Raw genomic sequence first — 10,451 nt, 5'->3', positions numbered from 1 at the left:
CCTGCACTTTGTATTATTCTCCATCTTCCTATTCAATCTGTCCATTTTGTAAAAGGTAAGTAATTAATGCCCTGCTTGTCAGTTTGATCCATTTCTCTACATTACACCTGCGATCAAACAAATTAAGTGAGAAAGATATTGGTTTTCTAAATTTTCAGGTGTTTTGAGTTTAGATATTGCCCTAGATAGACACAAAAAGCTGGAGTAACTCAGCGGGACAGGCAGCATCTCTGGAGAGAAGGAATGGTTGACGTTTCGCAGTGAAGACCCTTCTTCAGACCTTCTTCAGATTATATATTGCCCTCTTGTGGCCAAAAGAGGGCAGAAGAGGCCAAAAGAGAACATAACTGAAATGGGAGTCGACACTATCATGACCTTTCACATTTACCGATCTGACTACCATGTTCAAATGCATCAAATTTTATAAAAGCTAAATTAAAATCAAACCATAGGTTTAGGTAACAAAGGAAAACACAAACTACAGATGCTGAAAATCAGAAATAGAAACAGAAAAAGCAGAAAACTCTCAGCAAGTTAGGCAGCATATGTGGAGAATAAAACTTAACATTTAAGATAAAAACAAAAAATGCTGGAATCATTCAACACAATCTGCTGAATATTTGCAGCCTTTATCTGCAGTTATTTGATTATTATTTGTTGGTAATAGAAATAAAAGTTTTAAGACAGAGTAAAAGGGGAGGGGAGGGGAAGTGAGATAAAGTTTGTATTGAGTAGCGGTGACATTGTGACAGTTAAAGACAAAATTGCATGAAGGGATTAGTGAGTAACAAAGGTCAGATTTAAATGAAATAAAAACAGAATAATGATCTGAAACTACCTGAATTTCATCTCTGCATTTTCTTTCTTCTGCCGATTTAAAATGTTTGCCTATGTCTCCTTAGTTTGCATCAACGTTTAGAATGTTTTTCAAGTACGGATGTACAAGCTGTTAATACTCACTATTTTTAGGCAGCCAGTATTCTGCACTGCCATTCAAACAGGTTTCTTTACTTTTCTTTTCTGTACATTCTAGGTGAACATTCTAAGTACAGGAATAATGTAAACCGAATGTGTTTGAACTGGGCATTGATGCTTATGATTTGGTTCCTTCCAGTTGCTGCTTTGGGTACTAGCAGTATTCTTTGGTGTAATATGCAGCAGTAAAGCTTTTGACACATGGAAGTGAATGCAATTTTTTGAGTGAACACATTTACAACTCTGAGATGCAGGGGCAACAAACCCCTTGCCCCAAGTCTCTAAGTTATAACAAATTTCTCTCAATCACTCTAGCTTTGTGCTGTACAGCCTTTCTCAAGCGTTATTTCCCTATCCGCATGGTTCTATATTATGAACTTAATAATCTTACCTGCATTTCCATATCCTGCTTCAAAGAATGGGCATTGCTGAAGTTTATACAGCTTAATATTATGCAGCTTAATATTATTCTCATACCGATAGGCCACTGACCTGAAACGTTAACTTTGTTCCTCTCTCTGTAGATGTTCGATATTTATCTCAGATGTTTGAGTGCATCAACAAGGTTGTTACTATTGTGCAGCACAGAGGCTTGAAAGAAATAGACCACATTGAGATATGTTATACATCATATGCAAAATATCTAGATATTTGCACAACCACTGTAGTTGGCCAGATCACAGATGGCAATGAGTCATCATGCATCATATTTCCATCATATTGCCAACGGTGTCTGTCTTTTTCGTCTTTTTTGTTATTTTTAGTGTGTTTTAAAAGTATGTGTTAATGTTCTCTGGTTTTATGTGGGGGGTGGGCAGGGGGGGTCGGGGAAACATTTTTCAATCTCTTACCTTGCTGGAGGTGGGATTGTTTTCCGGGTCGTATCTCCGTTCGCTCTGCGGCCTAACATCGTGGAGCTGGAGGCCTTGCTTGAGACTAACTTTGAGCCCCACCGCGGGGCCGTGGACTTACCATCGGAGTGTACGATCCCTTGCCTGGGATCGGCACTCCAACTGCGGCCTGTGAATTTCACCATCGAGGAGCTCGCAGTCTCGGGTAGAGACCGATGTCGGGAAGCTCCAAAGACGCAGAAGGTTCGACTGGCCCCGACCCAGGGTAGATCGCCCGGCACGGGGGAGCTGAGATTCCCCCCTCTCAGCTCCCCCGTGCCGGGCGATCTACCCTGGGTTGGGGCCAGTCGAACCTTCTGCTTGAACGACTCAACATGGAAGGCTTGACCACCGGCTAGAGGAGCAAGATCGTAAGCCTTCAACGGAAGGCTCGAGACCCCCGACTGCTGGAGAACAAAGAAGGGAAGAGAATGTGGAGGAGTCGCTGTGGTGGATGTTTATGTTAAATGTATTTTGTGTGTTTTGTTGCTTTTTATTGGCAAAACAAATTCCTTGTATGTTGCAAAACATACTTGGCTAATAAAGTATGATTATGATTATTATGATTATGATGCAGGAGAGTTTATAACTCCTGGTTGAGGTGTCCCAGAACAACAGCAGAGGTCAGATAGGACCTTTACCCAACAGCTCGTTGGGTGAGCAATAACTTTAAAGTACACAAAATCATGAGATGTACTGTCATTTCCCCAGGGTGGATAAATCCAGAACGCAGAGGACATACACCGATGAGCCAAAACATAATGACCACTGACAGGCGAAGTGAATAACATTGATTATCTTGTTACAATGGCACCTGTCAAGGGGTGGGATATATTAAGCAGCAAGTGAACAGTCAGTTCTTAAAGTTGATGTGTTGGAAACAGGAGAAATGGGCAGGAGTAAAGACCTGAGCGACTTTGACAAAGGCCAAATTGTTATGGCCAGACGACTGGGTCAGAGCATCTCTAAAACGACAAGGCTTGTGGGGTGCTCCCGGTCAGCAGTGGCGAGTACCTACCGACAGTGGTCCGAGGAGGGACAAACCACAAACTGGCGATAGGGTGTTGGGCGCCCAAGGCTCATCGATGCGCGAGGGCAACGAATGCTATCCCGTCTGATCCGGACCGACAGAAGATCTACTGTGGCACGTCACAGAAATTTTTAATGGTGGTCACCGGAGGAATGTATCACAATACACAGTGCATCGCACCCTGCTGCCTATGGGGCTGCACACGGAGGACCAACAGCATATTAGGCAGGCAGTCATAATGTTTTGGCTCATCAGGTCAAATCAGGTTGTAGGTGTAAGATGAGAGGGGGAGATTTAAGAGATCTGTGGGGTAATTTCTTGACACAGAGGATGGTGTGTATATGGAATTAGCTGCCAGAGGAAGCTGAAGAGGCAGGTGCGATGGCAACATTTGAAATACATTTATGGAAATAAACGATTTTGAAAGATTTGAGGCAATGCAAGCAAATTAGACTAGCTCAATTATAAATCCTGGTCATCATGAACAGGTTGAGCCATAAGACCTGTTTCTTTGCTGTATGACTCGTGATACTAAATTACATGTCAATGCTGCACTGTCATACATGGAAATTGAGTGAAGAAAAAAAAAGCCTCGTTAAAAAATGGATGGGAAAAAAACAGCATGAGGCTGTTAGAAGGAGTTCATTGCAACATGCATAACAGCTTTAGGACAAGGAGCTAGTTATCTTTAAATCTAAATCCTGCATCATAATCACTTACTGAATGATGAAGCAAATTAGAGGGACCATATGGCCTACTCCTATTACTACACCTAAAGTTGTTTTTGCACAGATTTGCTGAATGAGACTATTGTTTGCAGTCAGCAAGAAGAAAGCCTGCAGTTTCCTCGGGCTGAACCTGCTGACGTGCTGAGGAGCTTTCCAGGATCCAACAGGAGAATTCACGAATGATACCAGAGCCTTTTCAACATAGTCAACTCTGAAGTATTTGAAACCCATAAAACAATAGGCGCAGGAGGAGGCTATTCGGCCCTTTGAGCCAGCATCACCATTCAATGTGATCATGGTTGATCATTCACAATCGATACCCCCTGACTCCGCTATCCTTAAGAGCTCTATCTAGCTCTCTCTTGAAAGCATCCAGAGAATTGGCCTCCACTGCTTTCTGAGGCACAGAATTCCACAGATTTACAACTCTCTGACTGAAAAGGTTTTTCCTCATCTCCGTTCTAAATGGCCTACCCCTTATTCTTAAACTGTGGCCCCTGGTTCTGGACTCCCCCAACATTGGGAACATGTTTCCTGCCTCTAACGTGTCCAATCCCTTAATAATCTTATATGTTTCAATAAGATCCCCTCTCATCCTTCTAAATTCCAGCGTATACAAGCCTGGTCGCTCCAGTCTTTCAACATACGACAGTCCCGCCATTCCTGGAATTAACCTAGTGAACCTAGGCTGCACGCCCTCAATAGCAAGAATATCCTTCCTCAAATTTGGAGACCAAAACTGCACACAGTACTCCAGGTGCGGTCTCACTAGGGCCCTGTACAACTGCAGAATGACCTCTTTGCTCCTATACTCAACTCCTCTTGTCATAAAGGCCAACATGCCTGCTGTACCTGCATGCTAACTTTAAGTGACTGATGAACAAGGACACCCAGATCTCTTTGTACTTCCCCTTTTCCTAACTTGGCACCATTCAGATAATAATCTGCCTTCCTGATCTTACAAGAGAGCAAGTTAAAATTAAGCAAATTTAGTTTACTGCAAGTCTGCATTAAATAATTAAATCATTACCTTATTCACAAATATTTTTTTTTTAAAACAAATCTCACATCATTATCACCATTCTTTTCCACAGCTAGAAAATCTCCTTTGAAATGAAAGGGCATGAGACACAGGAATGGGGAGCAGAGTCCTCAACCCAAGTGCAATGGAAATTCAGAAAGTTTGCATTCCATCACTGGATCCCGTTCCTCCGCAATCAGGCCCTGGCTGATCTTATATCCCAGCCCCTCTTGGCTGCTTCTTCAACATGGCCCACATTATCATAGTCAACAAAAGTATGGCAAACTTGATTTACAGATTCTCGTGCAAAGCCAGCTGGAGAGTATCAAATACCAACTACCCTTTCTGTGATTTCTATGATTTCTGTGATTTCACTCTTCAATGGACCAATACAATTTTTTACATCAACTATATTTAACTCCGAAAAAGTTAAACAATTTAAATCCAAATTTACCTGAAATTTGTTTTAGATGCAACCAGGATGTGGGTACTTTTTTACACTCCACATGGGCATGTCCTAAGGTAATTCCTTTTTGGAAAGACCTAAAAAACTTTTGGGAACAATTGATGAATAAGACCATGCCATTGGATTCAAGGTTGTTTTTATTGGGAGATACTAAAGGAATATTACTGGGTTTCATGCTTGTCATTACTCAATGGTCTCTTGTTTCACTGTGAATCAGATCTTACCAACTATTGCCTGTGGTCCTGAATGAAAGTTTTGCCATTCGGTGATCCTTCACCTTAAGCTTCCTAGTCAAATATGATTCATTCCGCAACATCATAGAAACATAGAAAAATAGGTGCAGGAGTAGGCCATTCGGCCCTTCGAGCCAGCACCAACATTCAATATTATCATGGCTGATCATCTAAAATCAGTACCCCGTTCCTGCTTTTTCCCCATATCCCTTGATTCCTTTAGCCCCAAGAGCTAAATCTAACTCTCTTGAAAACATCCAGTGAATTGGCCTCCACTGCCTTATGTGGCAGAGAATTCCACAGATTCAAAACTCTCTGGGTGAAGAAGTTTTTCCTTATCTCAGTCTTAAATGGCCTACCCCTTTTTCTTAAAGTGTGACCCCTGGTTCTGGACTCCCCCAACATCAGGAATATTTTTCCTGCAACTGACCTTCCAATCCTTTAAGAATGTTATATGTTTCTATGAGATCCCCTCTCATCCTTCTCATCTCCTCTCAATACAAGCCCAATCGACCCATTCTTTCATCATATGTCAGTTCCACCATCCCAGGAATTAACCTGGTGAACCTATGCTGCACTCCCTCAATAGCAATAATGTCCTTCTTCAAATTAGAAGACCAAAATTGCACACAATACTCTGGGTGCGGTCTCACCAGGGCCCTGTACAACTGCAGTAGGACCTCCTTGCTCCTAAACTCAAACCCTCTTGCAATGAAGGCCAACATGCCATTAGCTTTCTTCACTGCCAGCTGTACCTGCATGTTTACTTTCAGTGACTGATGGACTAGCACACCCAGGTCACTTTGCACCTTGCCTTTTCCTAATCTGTGTCTCCTTGGTACCTCGCAGCTTCCCATCCCCCTAGTCGCAACAGAGACAGAGTCCCCCTAGTCCAAACCTTCCACCCCATCAGCCATAGCATACAACACATGATCCTCTGAAATTTCCGCTACCTCCAACGGGATCCCTCCACTAGCCAGATTTTCCCGTCTCCACCCCTTTCCGCCTTCCAGAGATTGATCCCTCCGCAACTCCCTGGTTAACTCATCCCTTCCCATCCAAACCACCCTCTCCCGGTACCTTCCTCTGCAACCGCAGAAGATGCAACACCTGTCGCTATACCTCCTCCCTCGACTCTGTCCGGGGACCCCAACAGTTCTTTCAGGTTAGGCACAGATTCACCCGTACCTTCTCCAACCTCATCTAATGTATCCGTTGTTCAAAATGTGGACTCTTATACATTGGTGAGACCAAATGCAGATTGGGCGATCGTTTCGCGGAACACCTTCACTCAGCCTGCGTGAATCAACCTGATCTCCCGGTTGCTGGACACTTTAATTCTCCTTCCCATTCCTACACAGATCTTTCTGTCCTCGGTCTCCTCCATTGTCAGAATGAGGTTAAATGCAAATTGGAGGAACAGCATCTCATATTTCACTTGGGCAGCTTACAGCCCAGTGCTATCTATTGATTTCTCTCACTTCAGGTAGCCCCTGCATTCCCTCACTCTCTATCTCTCCCCCACCCAAGTCACACTAGCTTCTCATTTTCACCCTACAAACAGCTTACCTTTATCATTGTTACTTTTTTGCATATCTTTCATTCATTGATCTTTATCTCTCCACATCACAGTCTATATCTCTGGTTTCCTTTATCCCTAACCAGTCTGAAGAAGTGTCTCGACCCGAACTGTCACCCGTTCCTTCTCTCCAGAGATGCTGCCTGCTCTGAGTTACTCCAGCTTTTTCTGTCTATCTTCGGTTTAAACCAGCATCTGCAGTTCCTTCTTACACCATTCAGATAATAATCTACCTTCCTGTTCTTGCCACCAAAGTGGATAACCTCACATTTATCCACATTATACTGCATCTGCCATACATCTGCCCACTCACCCAACCTATCCAATTCACCCTGCAGCCTCATAGCATCCTCATCACAGCTCACGCTGCCACCCAGCTTTGTGTCTTCCGCAAACATGGAGATGTCACATTTAATTCCCTCATCTAAATCTTTAATACATATTGTAAATAACTGGGGTCCCAGCACTGAGCCTTGCACCCCCCACTAGTCACTGCCTGCCATTCTGAAAAGGACCCATTAATTCCTACTCTTTGCTTCCTGTCTGCCAACCAGTTCTCTATCCATGTCAATACCCTATCCCCAATACCATGTGCTCTAATTTTGCACACTCATCTCTTGCGTGGGACCTTGACAAAGGCTTTTTGAAAGTCCAGATACACCACATCCACTGGCTCTCCCTTATCCGTTCTACATCCTCAAAAAATTCCAAAAGATTAGACAAGCATGAATTCCCTTTCATAAATCCATGCTGACTTTGACCGATCCTGTCACTGCTTTCCGAATGCGCTGCGATAACATCTTTAATAATCGACTCAGGCATCTTCCCCACTACCGATGTAAGGCTAACTGCTCTATAATTCCCCACTTTCTCTCTCCCTCCTTTCTTAAAAAGTGGAGCTACATTGGTTACCCTCCAGTCCAAAGGAACTGATCCAGAGTCGAGAGAACATTGGAAAATGCATCCACAATTTCTAGGGCCACCTCCTTGAGTACTCTGGGATGTAGACCATCAGGCCTGGGGATTTATCTGCCTTCAGTCCCAACAGTTTATCTAACACCATTTCCTGACTAATATGGATTCCCTTCAGTTCCTCCCTCCCACTAGATCCACGATCCCCTAGTATATCTGGTAGATTGTTTGGTCTTCCTTAGTGAAGACAGAACCAAAGTATTTGTTTAACTGTTCTGCCATTTCTTTGTTTCCCATTATAAATTCACCTGTCTCTGATTGTAAGGGACCTATATTTGTCTTCACTAATCTTTTCCTTTTTACATATCTAAAGAAGCTTTTAGAGTCAGTTTTTATATTCCCTGCAAGCTTTCTTTCATGCTCTTTCTCCCCCCCCCCCCTCTTCATTAACCCCTTTGCCCTCCTCTGTTGAGTTCTAAATTTCTCTCAGTCCGGTTTGCTGCTTCCTCTGGCCGATTTATATACCTTTCCTATGGATTTAACACTATGCTTGATTTATATACCTTATCCTATGGATTTAACACTATGCTTGATTTATATACCTTATCCTATGGATTTAACACTATGCTTGATTTATATACCTTATCCTATGGATTTAACACTATGCTTGATTTATATACCTTATCCTATGGATTTAACACTATGCTTGATTTCCCTCATTAGCACAGTTGAGGGACCTTCCCCGTTTTATTTTTTCGACAGACAGGGATGAACAATTTTTGGAGTTCATCCATTGAATCCATTTAAATCATTGCCATTGCATCTCCACCGTCAACCCTTTAAGTACAATTTGCCAGTTTATCCTAGCCAATTCCCGTCTCATACCTTCAAAGTCTCTTTTCTTTAAGTTCAGGACCCTAGTCTCTGAATTAACCGTGTCACTCTCCATCCTAATGCAGAATTCCACCATATTATGGTCACTGTTGCCTAAGGGCTTTGCACCACAAGTCCGCTAACTAATCCTTCCTCATTTCACAATACCCAGTTGAGGATGGCCTGTCCTCTAGTCAGTTCTTCTACATGTTGGTTTAAAAAACCATCCCGTATACATTCCAGGAAATCCTCCTCCTCAGCGCTGCTATCAATTTGGTTGGCCCAATCTATATTTAGATTAAAGTCACCCATGATAACGGCTGTACCTTTGCTACACGCATCCCTAATTTCCTGCTTGATGCTCTCCCCAACCTCCCTACTGTTGCTTGGTGGTCTGTATACAACTCCAACAAGCGTTTTCTGCCTGTGGCTATTTCGCAGTTCTACCTATACCCATTCTACAGCATCCAAGCTAATGTCTCTCCTTGCTATTGTATTAATCTCCTCTTTAACCAGCAATGCCACCCCACCACCTCTTCCTTTCTGTCTATCCTTCCTGCATATCGAATACCCCTGCATGTTTAGCTCCCAGCCTTGGTCACCCTGGAGCCACATCTCTGTAATTCCAACTATATCATATTCCTTAACTAACTGCACATTCAATTCATGCACCTTATTACGAATGCTCCTCGCATTAAGACACAAAGCTTTCAGGTTTGCTTTTCTTATCTCCCTTCTACCTTTTGCTTCTGTCCTCCTTTTATGGCCCTCTGTGTCCTTGCATTGGTTCCCATCCCTCTGCCCTGTTAGTTTAAACATGACCTTTCCTACACTCCCTTTCCCGTTAACTGCACGCATACGCTTCCACGTTGTTAACTCCATCCCACCAGTTTAGTTTATACCCACCCATGTAGCACAAGCAAACCTGCCTCCAGAATGTCGGTCCCCCTCCAATTAAGGTGCAACCCGTCCCTTTTGTACAGGTCACCCTTGCCCCAGAAGAGATCCCAGTGATCTAGAAATCTAAATTGCAGCCCCATGCACCAACTCCTCAGCCACACATTCAGATCCCATATTTCCTGTTTCTACCCTCACTAGCACGAGGTACTGGAAGCAACCCAGAGATATCCAGCCTAGAAGTCCTGCTTCTCAACCACCTATCTAGTTCTCTGTACTCATGGTGCAGAACCTCCTTGAACATCAAATCCAGAGTCGCATTTGCCCTAGTCATAGAATCATAGAGTGATACAGTCTGGAAACAGGTCCTTCGGCCCAACTTGCCCACCGTGGGCTCAACCATAAGCTGCTCTAAAAAGCCTTCTTGTAGGCATTCTACAAATTCTCTCTTTTGGGATCCAGTACTATCCGAAGTTTGCACGTTCTCCCTGTGACTGTATGAATTTAATCCGGTTTCCTCCCACAAGCCAGAAATGTGTGGGTTTGTAGATTAATTGACCTCTGTGAAAAAAGAAGCCCCTAATCTGCAGGGAGTGGATGAGAAAGTGAGACAACATAGAACTAGTATGACAGATGATCGATGAACGGCATGGACTTGGAGTGTCCAAGGGCCTGTTTAATCTGAAGGAAGAATGACGTTCAAATGTAGAAATTCAAATCCTTTGCCACAAGCTATGTTGCGGAAACTGAGCTTCAACTTTATTCAAATAAGTATTTGGCAAAGGATTTGAATTTCTACATTTGAACGTCATTCTTCCTTCTAAAATTGGCCAGCATGGAGGGAGGG

The sequence above is a fragment of the Rhinoraja longicauda genome, chromosome 2 (assembly GCF_053455715.1).
Source record: "Rhinoraja longicauda isolate Sanriku21f chromosome 2, sRhiLon1.1, whole genome shotgun sequence".
Classification (NCBI taxonomy): Eukaryota; Metazoa; Chordata; class Chondrichthyes; order Rajiformes; family Arhynchobatidae; genus Rhinoraja; species Rhinoraja longicauda.
Note: the sequence above shows the minus strand (reverse complement) of the source record.